The 13,721-nt window shown below is 38.6% G+C and overlaps 1 protein-coding gene across 4 annotated transcripts in view; it reads left to right on the forward strand.

Annotated features, from left to right (window-relative positions):
• The window catches only part of CTCF (CCCTC-binding factor), a 46,548-nt gene that overhangs the window by 5,214 nt on the left and 27,613 nt on the right, over positions 1 to 13,721 (forward strand). For 2 of the 4 annotated variants that reach the window (XM_026495008.4, XM_026495011.4), the window contains exon 3: positions 478 to 590. The exons of the other annotated variants lie outside the window; for them this stretch is intronic. The gene's annotated coding sequence lies outside the window, so the exon portion shown is untranslated. The remainder of the gene's footprint in view (positions 1 to 477; positions 591 to 13,721) is intronic. 4 annotated transcript variants of the gene reach the window in all.

Here is a 13,721-nt window from a genome sequence, read left to right on the forward strand (position 1 = left end):
TTTAATTGCACTTGTGTAACGGCAAAAAAGAGAGGTGGGAATTAGAAATGCTGACATTAGATAAGCTTGTGTGAATGAATCATCTAAGTGACGACTACTAAGATTTTTCTTACAAACTGTGCCCGGAGCAGTAGAGAGGAGGAAGGGAACAGGAGTGAAAGTTCTATTCTTCACATCTCTATTTTCCATGGGCAGCTTGGTACATTGATAGATGGGAAGGACAAGGTCTGTGTGCTAGTATTCTGTCACTCCAGAAATAATTTATACCCTGCAGGTTTTTTTAGGAGTGTTGGCACAGAGTACATATTAATGAGTGCTGAAAAGAATAATGATACTGATTTGAAAAGCTGTTGAGAAAACTAGCTGTAAGAGTTTGGGGAATGGGGTTGTAGGAACATGTTGGTCACTTTTTTAAGTGTTATGGCTATTTAATTGTTTAGATCCCTGTTTCTCAAACTGGGATATGAATACCCTTAGGGTACAAAGTGGTATGATTCCGGGGTACTTGAAGTCACAAGATAAACATGACCCATCTTCTTGGAGCTTCAATTGTGCTCATTGAGGGGGCGGTGAGTTAAGTAATTTGACTGGTAAGTAATTTTTAAATTTTTACATTAAAACAAATACATATTTTAGGATCAGAATGGGAACTCTGTATGACTGTCTAAGATAACACAGGTTTTCAACAAAGTGGGTCATGAGTACCTGGAAATAAGAATTGCTTTTTGTGTAGGTACTATAGCAGAAACATTTGAGAAGCAGTACCTTTGAGCTATAGAACAGCTCTACCATCCAGCTCTTTACTTTGTTCTCTGTAGTATCTTACTGTGGAATATAGATGTAAAATTGTATTGAATGGTGCTTGTTAGCTTGCATGCATGTTCCTGCACATGTCCAACGTGCACAAGAGCTCTGCACAGACTGGTAGGCAGTTATAGATGGCTGGACCAAGTCAGAAATATTAAGACCATTCCAATGACCTAAAAATTATAATTCTTGGGGCGCCTGGGTGGCGCAGTCATTAAGCATCTGCCTTTGGCTCAGGGTGTGATCCCGGCGTTCTTGGATCGAGTCCCACATCGGGTCCTCCGCTGGGAGCCTGCTTCTTCCTCTCCCACTCCCCTGCTTTGTTCCCTCTCTCGCTGGCTATCTCTCTGTCACATAAATAAATAAAATCTTAAAAAAAAAAATTACAATTCTTAAGTAAAGCAGTGAGCAAAATCAGATCTAAAATTGTAAATTCTACAAAAGAGAATTTTGAAAGCAAACGTCACATTAATTCAAGCATAATTAACAGTTTATACTGGTTTTGTTACGCTCCCCCCGTTGAAGTTGTGAAGTAGTCAGAGTCATAATAAAATGACTAAGTCTTAAGCTTGCAGACCTACAAGCTTAAGACCTTGTGACTACTAAGACAATTATTCAGAAGCATCTAAACTGTTTTGTGTGTTTTAGAATTACTAAGTATTGTTACTAGTGTATTGCTCTTAATATAACTGGAGCTTAAGAATTATATTTTCTGTATTGATAATATCCTTTGAATACAAGTTTTATATTTGAACCTAATTTGTTCTAGATACAATGGAGTGTACTTTCTCTGAAGCATATTTGAATTGGATCAACCGGATGTTTAGATGTGCTCTAAATATTTATTGTATTTATTGAATACTTGTAATGTGTTCATTCCATCCTTTGAACACTTGCCTTTCTACTTTGTGTCAGGCACTGCATTAGGTACTGGGGATTTGAAGATGAATAGGAAAAAGATTATTTTCAGAGGGTCTTGAGTATGGGGCAAGAGATCAGTAAATAAGTGTTATTTGTGCTCTGATAAAAGTATATTTGGAATACACGGAGGTTAGAGTTGGTGAAAGATGTTGAGAAAGGCTTTCTGGAGGAGAAACCCTGATGTAGGTATATGAGGAAATTGAAAAGGAGCATAAAATTTGATTTTAATCCTATTAGGGCACCAAGGTTTGGTCAGTGCAGCATAATAGCTGTAGGGCCTTTGGCAAGTCCATTAGGGGTGACTTCCTTGTGCCTTCCTTTTCTCTTTGGTAAAATGACGGGTTTATGGCAGTTAAATGTATTGTTGGGGGAAAATATATATATTTATAACAGTAACTGTAATGTGCTATGGAGAAGTAAAGTGATGATCTTTAGACTTTAGATTAGTTGGTCATTGTATATATTTGCATTAAGCTACAGTGATGACCACCAGACTGTACAAAAATTACGATGAACCAAGTAAATTGGGACTTTGTGGATGAGAAAATTACATTAATCAAAATCTGTTGAGCAGTAGAGAAATGGATAAGTAAACAGGGCCACACCCTATGTTGGGAGTGATTGGCAACCACAAAAAGAAATTGATTGGGAATACTATTAACCAGTAAAATGCTTATGAAGTTTTTATTTAATATAGTACAAAAAAATTGTTATGGAATAAAAGTAAAGGAAAAAAACAAAAACCTGGCGTATAGCAAGAACTCAGTAAGTAATTGAATGAATGAATGCTTAGGAAAAATCTAAACACATCAAAACGCTGGTCAAAATAAAATAAAAAACTAATAGTGCAAGGGTGGCTAGGTCTGGGGTAACTTTTCCTGGTCTTCTACAGTTTGTATAACATCTTGTAGTGCAAATAGATTTTTCCCTTTTTTTTTTTTTTAAATAAAGTGGAATTACCAAAATTTGGGAATGACCATATTCAACAATGGGGAGTGATTAAATTATGAATATCTGTATAATGGGATGTCATGCAACCATTGTATTATGTATAGTAACATATTGAAAGGGAGAGATTTGAGACATATCACATAAAGCAGATTATCAAATAGTATACACAAATATGTGTGTGTATATAGGGAGGGGACTATGGATATAAACCAGAATGTTTATATAAAACCTATGGGGCGCCTGGGTGGCTCAGTCATGATCCCAAGGTCCTGGGATCAGGCCCCATGTCAGGCTCCCCGCTCATCGGGGAGTCTGTTTCTCCGTCTTCCTTTGCCCCTCCCCCTGCTCATGCTGTCTCTCTCTTGCTCACTCTCTCAAATACATAAAATCTTTAAAAAAAAAAAAAAAACTATAAATTTATATTCTTGATTATCTGAGTTTTCTTGTATTTGCATGTATTATATGATTTTTAAAGGGAAAAGGAATCCAATACAGTAGGAAGTAGTACTGAAGCTTTCTGAAGAGTATAATGAAATAATAAAAGGAATTTTTGTCTAGTTTACTCTGGCAGTAAAGTGTAGACTTCTTGAGTAGATTCGAACCCTTGCCAGAACCCTGTTGCAGAAGTGCAGGCAGGAGGGAGGGTACCAACAGCCATGTATCTGCCCAAGTGTTAGAAGGAATTGAGGTTGCAGAGGCAATTCTTAGAAGTTTCCTCACTTATATTTGGTCTTAAACTTTTTTTGTATCATCTGCACAATGTTTAGTTTTATTCTTTGGAAGAGTCTAATAATTGTAGAACTATACTAAAACCTGAAGAAGTCTCCCCCTCCCCCACAGAGATAAACTCTATTAACATTTCGGTGTGTTCCCCTTTGGGTTTTTTCCCTGCACTTTTGTAAATGGGCATGTACATTATAATACAGTTTGGTGTTTTTGTTTTGTTTTTGTTTTAGAGAAGGGGGGGAGGGAGAGAGAATCTCAAGCAGGCTCCACACCCAGGGCAGAGCCCATCGTGGGGCTCAATCTCAGTCTCATGACTCTGAGATCATGACCTGAGCTGAAATCAAGAGTCGGATGCTTAACCAACTGAACCACCCAGGTGCCCCCATGTAATACAGTGTTAAAGACAAAATGTAATTGTGCTGTATAAGTATTTTGTAACTACTACATTAAATAAAAACACACGGTAATATTTCAAACAGTACAAAATGTGTAGTGAAGAGTAGTGAAAAGTAATAACTTCTTTCCACCTCTGATCCCTTGGTTTTCTTCCCCAGAAATAATAAATATTAATTTTTCATATATCCTTCCAGAGTAAATTCTATACATGCATAAATATATGTGTTTGTGTATCCTTTTTTAAAAAACACAGATGGTAGCATACTATATACATAGTTCTGGACATTTGAGTTGTTTTCAGTCTTGCTGTTAAGAGAAAGATGTTCTAGTAGATATCCTTGCATACACCTCTTTGGGCACTTGTACTAGTGTATTTATAGGATGAATTCATAGAAGTTTAATTGCTTGTATATTCCTAGAAGAGGGAATGACATGTACAAAGGCCTGGAGGCAGGAGGAGAGAAGCCTAGAAAGTTCTGGCTACTGAAAACAGTTTAGTATGATTAGAGCAGAGTGTATGGGGCTGGATGCAGATCTGCTGATAGGGCCTTAAAGGACCCCATAGTCCAGGTGAAAAAGTGTAGACTTCAGCTTACAAGTTTTCACAGGGGGGGTTTCAGAACTGAAGTCTCCTTGCTGATAATAAATTTCCATCTTAGAAATCTGTGTCCAGTGTGTGAAAAATGGTGGTAAGGAAACAAGAGGGGAAGCAGGGAAACTAGTTGAGAGGCCATTGCATCAGTCCAGGCAAGATGTAATACCTGCCTGGCTTCAGGTAGGGGATCTCACCAGAAATGCTATTTGTATAGTTTTATTTGTTTCATTTTGTTAAACTAAGTTGGAATCCTGTCCTGCATCCTTTTTTGTAATCTTTCTTCATGTTACATGTTATGAACATTTTCCCCCTTAGATATTCTGTTATTTTAAATTACTAGTAATGTACTTCCTTATTGCTGATTGTTAAGTTTTCTAACCTGTTCCTTTGGGGATATGTCTCTTGGTTTTGGCCCTAGCTTTCTGCCTTTAATACTTCATCTCTCCTCTTCCCCATTCTTTGAATTATTTCTAATATAAGAGTAAATGGACTTTGAGTAAGAGCTAAGTTAATTGTACACTTGAGTGCATAGATTTTGAGATGTCTAATAACTGAATATTCAGAGTCCTTTTTTGATTCTGTTCTTGACTGTTCTCAGTAGTAGATATTTGCTGATTTCATGACTTTCAAATAAGTGTGCATCTGCATCTTAGCTAATGGCTAAGTTGATTATCCTATCAAGTATATAGCTATGGCGTTAAGCATTTTTCACAATAAATTAAATCCTCTGTTTCTTATTTTGAAGAAAGGTAGATGCCTCCCCAAAAAGAAAGGTGGCAAATAGAGTCCTGAAATGTCCTAGATTAATAAGGGCTTTTGAAGAGCAGATGTCTTGATGTTCTGTGTACAGGGAGGTAGGGGGTAGTATACAAACAGTGATTATACCTTGACTTTGAGCAGCCTTTCTAGTTTAAAACATATCCTAATGGAGGGAGGAAAGACCCAGTCTGGTAGTTCGTATCTAATGTTTGTGGTGTTTTTGCCTCACATAGATACTCCTCACTAAATTTCCTGGACTTCAAGGGTACCTGGGTGGCTCAGTAAGTTAAGCTTCTGACTCTTTTTAAGATTTTATTGATTTATTTGTCGGGGGTGGGGGGAGAGAGCGCCCACAAGCACTGGGGGTGGCAGGCAGAGGGAGAAGCAGGCTCCCCGCTGAGCAAGGAGCCCTATGTGGGACTCCATCCTAGGACCCTGGGATTATGACCTGAGCTGAAGGCAGACACTTAACCGACTGAGCCACCCAGGCATGCCTGCATCTGACTCTTGGTTTTGGCCCAGGTCATGATCTCAGGGTCCTTGCTGAGGATGGTACCTGCTTAAGATTCTCTCTCCCCCTTTTCCTCTGCCCCTCCCCCCTTAAAAAAATTTCCTGGACTTCAGATGTAAATGCCACTTAGTAGGGTGGTGTGCATTAGCCATCTTCACCTAAATAGATTTTGGAGACTTCTTCCTGGTTCTTGGTTACAGATAAGTGGACTGCGAAGCTAGGGAACTACCTTTTGTTCCATCCTTTTGTACAACTTTGCTGTGTGCACTCGTTAAAATTTCCTGTCTTTTTTAGCTGGAGGTGGGGGTACTTGTTCCCTTCTTACCTACAAGGATGAATCTAACTGATAATAAAAAGTGGAGGATGTTAAACCCAGATGAAATTTTAAATCATTTGGCAGTCTCTTCATTTTACAGAAAAGAAACCTAAGAGGCAAAGTGATTTTCCTGAGGTCATAGATGTAGGACAAGTGCTTCTGCCTCCCCCCACCCCATACTGGCTCTGAATAGTCTCTGGGTTTCACAGAGTATCATACTGCATGTGGTTCTGTAGCTAATTACTAGATATATATTCAGGTTGTACATCTCTTTTGACAGAAATATAAATCTCTGTGTATCTATAGAAAAAACAGCATGAAGACTATACATTGTTACTATTCTTGAATATAGTATACCTGTGCACTGGCACACATGTTTTTAGTAAGTGTCAGAATTTTTTTTTTTAACATTGTCACCAACTTTAAAGGTTGTCCATGTCCGTAATACAATGCATTATTAGGCTCTGGCTGTCGCTAATATTAAAGCTTGGTATCCAGTACCAGCACTGTTCAGATTTTGAGCTTATTTACTTCTTTCCTTATAACTCAGGACTTGAGAATCCTTCAGTAGTTTCTCTGTGATAAGAACAAACCATCATTGGAGGTCTGTTAGCACCTATTTTTAGAATTGTCCAGTTGGACCATTGAGAGTTATAAATTAGCTCAGCCCACTGCTTTTCATTGTTTTTATAAGCTCTGGTATAACAGCTCTGGCATGGCATGGTCAGGATCATATATCATAGAGCAGGTACAAGATATTTTACATTCACAGAGATATGTATGTAACTATTCTGTAATAATAGAGGGTCCCCTGATTGCTTTCAGTATTTCTTGTGTCTCTGTTTTATTTGTATCTTTAACTTTCTACTCCTACTTAAAATTTTTTGTTGTGAATATATGTTGAGATTATAAAATAATAGTGACGTGGTTACCTCTTTAAAATAGGTTTTATCTTATATTTTTTTCTTTCTGGCCGCTTGTCAGACAGGGTCTTTGCTCCTTCTTTCCTTCTCATGTCTTTTGGGTATTTAAAAATATATAATTTTCCCTCCAGTCTCTTGGTTAAGCTCTTGTCTTTATCTCCTTCTTTCCTGTATTTGTTTCCATATTTTTAAGTAGTAACCAAATTGACAAATCACTTGCATTCATAAACTAATACTAGTTTAAACATTGTTTCTTCCATTGTTTAAACTTCTGTATGTCTCTGTTCATATACATGTATATTCTTTTTCTGTTTTTCAGATTTATATTGTTCTCTTGAGTAGCACTATTAGCTATTATCCATACTTCATGGTACTACACTATTTACTAAGAATATCTTACTCTCTGTTTTCAGTGTAACTATTGATCTTTGTTCAGAGACCTCATATTGCCATTTATTATCATTATTATGCCTTTAGTATGGGTAAGCAGTGTTGAATTTAAGCAGTTGGCTTCTGATTTAATACTGACCTTATAGGAGACTCTATTTACCACATAAAAATGGTCTTGGTTCCACCAAGTAGCCTTCATGAGTGAGTACTGGGTTATAGAGATACTCAAGAATTGGCCACATGGTCACTGAGTAACATTGCAAAACCAGGAGTTCACTCTTGTTACGTATGTCCATTTCTCTTCTTTTTACTTTTTTCCTTGTGTCATGTGCTCATTCTGTGTAGAGAGATTTTATTATTTATGGTACCCATGGAGGTAAAACTTTAGGACTTCTTTCTTGGGTAGTAGATTCCATTATTGCTTATATGGGAATCATACTAGTTTTGAGGTAGACTTTGTATATTTTTCTCTAAGTAAGCGAAAACACTTATTTGTTCTAAAGAATGAACCAGAAATTTTCATAGTAGAAAACCATGGGTATTTTGGGGCGCCTGGGTGGCGCAGTCGTTAAGCATCTGCCTTCGGTTCAGGGCGTGATCCCAGAGTCCTGGGATCGAGCCCCACATCAGGCTCCTCTGCTGGGAGCCTGCTTCTTCCTCTCCCACTCCCCCTGCTGTGTTCCCTCTCTCGCTGGCTGTCTCTCTCTGTCAAATAAATAAATAAAATCTTTAAAAAAAAAAAGAAAGAAAGAAAACCATGGGTATTTGAGTAGCTTGGATTTATGTAGACCTGTATTTAGGGTGGATAAGTATTGTATTCTAGGTCAGTCACTTCTAAGCCATGGCCAGCAGAGGTTCTATATCAGTCAGTTGGGGACCTTTATTTTTTTATTTTTTAAAGATTTTTATTTACTTATTTGACAGAGAGACAGCCAGCGAGAGAGGGAACACAAGCAGGGGGAGTGGGAGAGGAAGAAGCAGGCTCCTAGCGGAGAAGCCTGATGTGGGGCTCGATCCCAGAATGCTGGGATCACGCCCTGAGCCAAAGGCAGACGCCCAACGACTGAGCCACCCAGGCGCCCCAGTTGGGGACCTTTAAAAATAAAGTCTCTTCTACCTTAGATCTACTGAATCAGAATCTCTGGGATCCATGTATTTTAAAGCTCACTAGGTGATTCCGATACTATCCAGGTTTGGGAACCACTGCTTGGGTAGAATCTGCTCCCAAATCCATAGATACGCCCATTGCATGTTCAGTAAATTCTGTATTGTGTGTGTGTGTGTGTAATCTGTTCCTTTTTATGACCTACTTACTTATTCAAGTTGATAGACTTGCTATAGATCCCCAGCCTTTCTTGTATTCGCAGCAGTGAAAGACTGTAGGACTGCTCCAAAGACAGTGTAACTCTGAGCTGCTTTCAGGGATGTGAGTTTGGAGCAAAGCAAAGAGAGATGTGGTAGTTGCTGATATCGTCACCCTTGGGAGCACAAGGAGTGAGGCATTAAGTTGCTGTATGCCAGCAAAAGTGTCATTCAGACTATAGAAAAGCAGAGAGGGGCATCATGTGCTCGGGAAGCAGCTTTGACGTGGTACTGTGGCACTAGTATGTTGTCTGTCAGATAAACTTTGTCTTCTGTTTCATGTGTAAACGTTCAATAAGTGAAATAAACAGGCTACCCTTACTGAGGAATCAGAACATGGCCTCTGAAGCCAGGTGACACTAATAAACCTGAGATGATACAGTACAGTTCCACTCAGTTATGTTGAATTTTTTTTGCACAGAATTTGTCTAATTCCATACATATTTAAGTTTCTTTTTTCCCACCTACAGTTTCCTCTTTTAGCATGTTCCTCTCTACTGTAGTTTGCCTGTCAAGGTCCATCTCATCGTTCAAGATCCAGCTTTAGCAGTTCCTCTCCTTGAAGCCCTTTTTTACCTACTTAAGCCATCCTTTGTGCCAGGGTGGTGGGAAGTATGTTAATCCCTGTTACAGCACTCATCACACTACAGTGGGCCCTTAAACAATGTGGGGTTAGGGACGCCAATGCCCCCCACCCCCCCAACCTCCAACTTGAAAATCTGGGTATTACTTTTAACTCCCAAAAAACATAGCTACTAACAGCCTACTGTTGTCCAAAAGCCTCACTAATGATCTAAACAGTTGATTAACGCATTTTATATGTTACGTATATTATATACTATGTTCTTGGCAATCATGGGAACTTGGTATTACTGTTTCTTGCGAAGAGTTTATAGTCTTCTAATGTGCTCCAGGAAATAAGTTGGGGGTTTTCAGCAGTCACTGGTCCCTTGTAAAGGACAGTAGTATATTAAAAACTTGTGGTAGTTTAATTTGTAGACTATTAGAAATCATCCTTTTCTACTGTCTTATTCTCTATATCCATCTGTTATTCTTAGTACATGTGCATTTTATGATAACCGATCTCCCCAAAGGATTAAACTCTGTATTGGTGAGTGTAAAAGGTTATAGATTATTTTGGTTGATTTCCTTTGGGAAATATCTGACATGGTGACTGTACAGCCATAATTTAGGTGATAAATTACTAAATCTTACTGTCAACCTTAGCGTAGTCACAATTAGCCTTTATTTTTTAAAAAATTTTTTCATACAGAATATATTGAGCACCTACAGTGCATGATACAAGTGCATTTTATTATTAGTTTTTAAAATTTTATTTTAACTAAGCTCTGCGCGCATTGTGGGGCTTGAGCTCATGACCCTGAGATCAAGAGTCGCATGCTCTACTGACTGAGCTAGCCAGGTACCCTTAGCCTTTATTTTTATGTGCCAGAATTTTTTTAATCTAACCTATAATTGTGTTGTTAGGACTTTTTATTTTTCTTTATTTAAGAAATGAAACACACACACACACAAAAGAAATGACACAAATAACAGTAAAGGAAATAAATTCATATAGTTAAACTTCCACTTAGCATACAATATTTTGTTTTTTCATATTCCCTTCCTGCTCTTGTCATAGACTGGAAACATCTATATGTGTTTCATGTGACAGTAAAATCAATATTGAGTGTCTGCTGTTTACATAACACTGTTCTGTGTTTATTGCTATAGAGGATACAGAAGTAAAAGGCATAGTTCCTCCCCTCAATAGGCTAATAGACTATTTGAGGAAAAGACAGAACAGTATACTACAGTGAAAATCAGACAAACATGAAGTCAGTTTGCGCTTGAGAAGATGTGATTTAGGGACGCCTGAGTGGCTCAGTTGGTTAAGCCCGTCTGCCTTCTGCTAAGGTCATGATCCCAGGGTCCTAGGGTCAAGTCCGACATTGGCATCGGGCTCCTCGCTCAGCGGGAAGCCTGCTTCTCCCTCTGCCTGCCACTCCCCCTGCTTGTGCTCTTTCTCTCTCTGACAAATAAATTTTTAAAAAACATTGGGGGGAAAATGTGATTAGGGGATCACTTGAGCTGGGAGGGGACAAGACAACAGGCAGTTGTTTAGAAGATGCCCAGAAGGTGAGGTTGGGTGGGTGGAAAGGATGGGAACAAACTGTACAGAGTTCTGAGAGCGAAGCTAAAGAGTTTGGAGTTGATGGGTGTCTGGCTGGCTCAGTCAGTAGAGCATGCAGGGTCATGAGTTTGAGCCCCACACTGGGTATGGAGATTGCTTTAGAAAAAAAGAAAGAGTTTGGAATTGATTGAGTGAGCCTCAACCACTATGAGTTTTTGCACTTTATTTCAGAAAGAAAGTTTCATCAGGCAGCAGTATGCTGGACAGACTAGTAAAGAGAGAATAGCCTGGGATGCTGTTGTTTTTTTTTGGCTCTTCTTTCTTTCTTTCCTAGAATTGCTTAGTCACCGGGTTCTGTCCAATGGTTGCTACCTTCATCCTACAGAAATTCAGTAGTTTATCAGAGAAGACATTTTAGTGGGGAACATTTATTTAAGATTCGTGATTAGAATTCCAGGAAACTGGGGCTCAGCCTGGGTGGCTCAGCCAGTTAAGTTCTGCCTTCAGCTCGGGTCATGGTCCCAGGATCAAGCCCCTCATTGGGCTCCCTGCTCCTTGGGGAGCCTGCTGCTCCCTGTCCCTCTGCCCCTCCCCCACTTACACGCGCATGTGCGCGTGCTCGCTCTCTCTCATAAATAAAATCTTTTAAAAAAGAAAAAGAAGATTCTAGGAAACTGAAAGGTTATATATTTGTTCGGCTAACATGTATTCATTACGCTCTGGGGTGGAGGATCCAGAGGAGCACAGTAGCCAGGCTTTGTGTGTGCATTGTTCTATTGAATCTTCATGACAGTCTGCGAAGTGGATGCCATTATTGTCCCTGTTTTGTACAAAAGGAAACAGAAGCACAGAATGGTAGCATATTTCACTCCATGTCACACTACTAGTTAAGTAGAGGAACCAGAATCAGGGTACGGGTTTCTGGCTGGGGGGCCTAAGCTTTTAACGACTATTCCATTCTGCTTCTCCAGTCCCTTCCCTCCTTTTTTTTAATATGGAATGAGTATTTTCCTCATATTAGGCATTATATTGAAATGTGATTTTCAATGTCTGCATCATATTCCACTTTGTGGATGTATCATTTTCCAGGTTTTAGCTATTCACCTATGGTCGTACTTCTAAATTGTTTATAATTAGTCACTTTGATTAATATCCTTACAATCAGGCTCCTGGCTGGCTCAGTCAGAAGAGCATGCGACTCTTGATCTCTCAGGGTCATGAATTTGAGCCCCACATTGGGTGTAGAGATTACTTAAATAAATAAACTTAAAATAATGTCCTTATAATCTTGATGTTCATCTCTGATTATTTCTGGCCATAAAGTAAAGTGGAGTTACTGGATCACAAGTTGAATATTTTAAAAATTCTTGATTCATATCACCAGTTACCTTGCTGATTTCATGGCACCATTACCAACATTAAGGACTATCCTTTAAAACAGCCATAGCAGTTTAATAGAGATAACATGCTGTCATGTTATTTTAGTTCAGTTTTTTGTTTGATTGAGTGTTAAAGAGGTTCTTTTTTCTTTTCTTTTTTTTTTTAATTCATCTGCCTTTTTTCTTTCTTCCTTTTTTTTTTCATTCATCTGCTTTTTTTTGAGTCATTTATTTGTGTCCTTTGCCCAGCTTTTTCTTTTGGTGTTCATCTTTTTCTTATAAATTTTACAATCATATGATAAGGATGTTAGTCCTTTGTCACATATGCTACGAGTACTTTTTTGTTGTTGTTGACCATGTTTTTTTAAATTTTGTTCAGTGTTTTTGTCATAAGAATTTTTTTTTTAAGGTGGTCAAAATTTCAGTTATTTACTCTGGTTTCTCTCTATTATTTCTGTGTCTTAGCACAAAGCCTTCCTCATTCTGAGATCAGAAGGCTATTCACCTATATCGTTTTTCAAGGTAGGGTTTTTTTGTTGTTGTGTTGTATTGTTTTTAATGTCTCCTTATCTCTTACAACAAGAGAATATATTCCAGATGGATTAAAAATATAACATACACACACACGCACGCACTTTTATTTTCCAAATAGTTTAATAGCTTTTTGGTACCTTTTATGGAATAATCCTCTGCTCCCAACTAATTTTTGAACCGACAGCTTTTTATAATCCGGGGGTTGTTTCTGAATTGTCTCTTCTGTTTAAATAGGCTGTTTGCAGGGGTGCCCGGGTGGCTCAGTCGTTAAGCGTCTGCCTTCGGCTCAGGGCGTGATCCCAGAGTCCTGGGATCGAGCCCCGCATTGGCTTCCCTGCTCTCCTGGGAAGCCTGCTTCTTCCTCTCCCACTCCCCCTGCTTGTGTTCCCTGTCTCACTGGCTCTCTCTCTGTCTGTCAAATAAATAAATAAAATCTGGACAGGAAAGGAAAGGGAAAGGGGCTGTTTGCAGTAGTGACAGTTACATTACATTAATTATTGTTTATAATATGTTAATATTTGGAAATAGAAGGTTGCCTTCATTTTTCGGAATTTTATTGCTATCCTCATTGTCTTGTTTATTTTTCAGACATTTTGAAAATTACCTTATATAAAGTAGAGAAAATGAGCTTTGTGATGTTTGGCCGCCGCCGCCTTCTTTTTTTTTTTTTTTTTTTAAGATTTTACTTATTTGAGAGCGAGAGCGTGTGCAAGCAGGGGAGCAGCAGACTCCCTGATAAGCAGGGAGCCGGACATGGGGCTCCCAGGGTCCTGGGATGATAACCTGAGCCGAAGGCAGACGCCTAACCAACTAAGCCACTCAGGCACCCCATGTTTGGCCTTTCTGATCATGGATATAGATAGTAGTGTTCCTGTTTAGTGAGGTCTTTCATGATTCTTGGGAGAGTTTTGTAATCTTCAAATAAGTCTGCAGATTTTTAGTTGAGGTTATTTTTATTTTGAAAGGTTTCTTAAGAATGGCATAACTCTCTATATTTCTGTATTTTGTATGTATTAA

The sequence above is a fragment of the Ursus arctos genome, unplaced genomic scaffold (assembly GCF_023065955.2).
Source record: "Ursus arctos isolate Adak ecotype North America unplaced genomic scaffold, UrsArc2.0 scaffold_19, whole genome shotgun sequence".
Taxonomy (NCBI): domain Eukaryota; kingdom Metazoa; phylum Chordata; class Mammalia; order Carnivora; family Ursidae; genus Ursus; species Ursus arctos.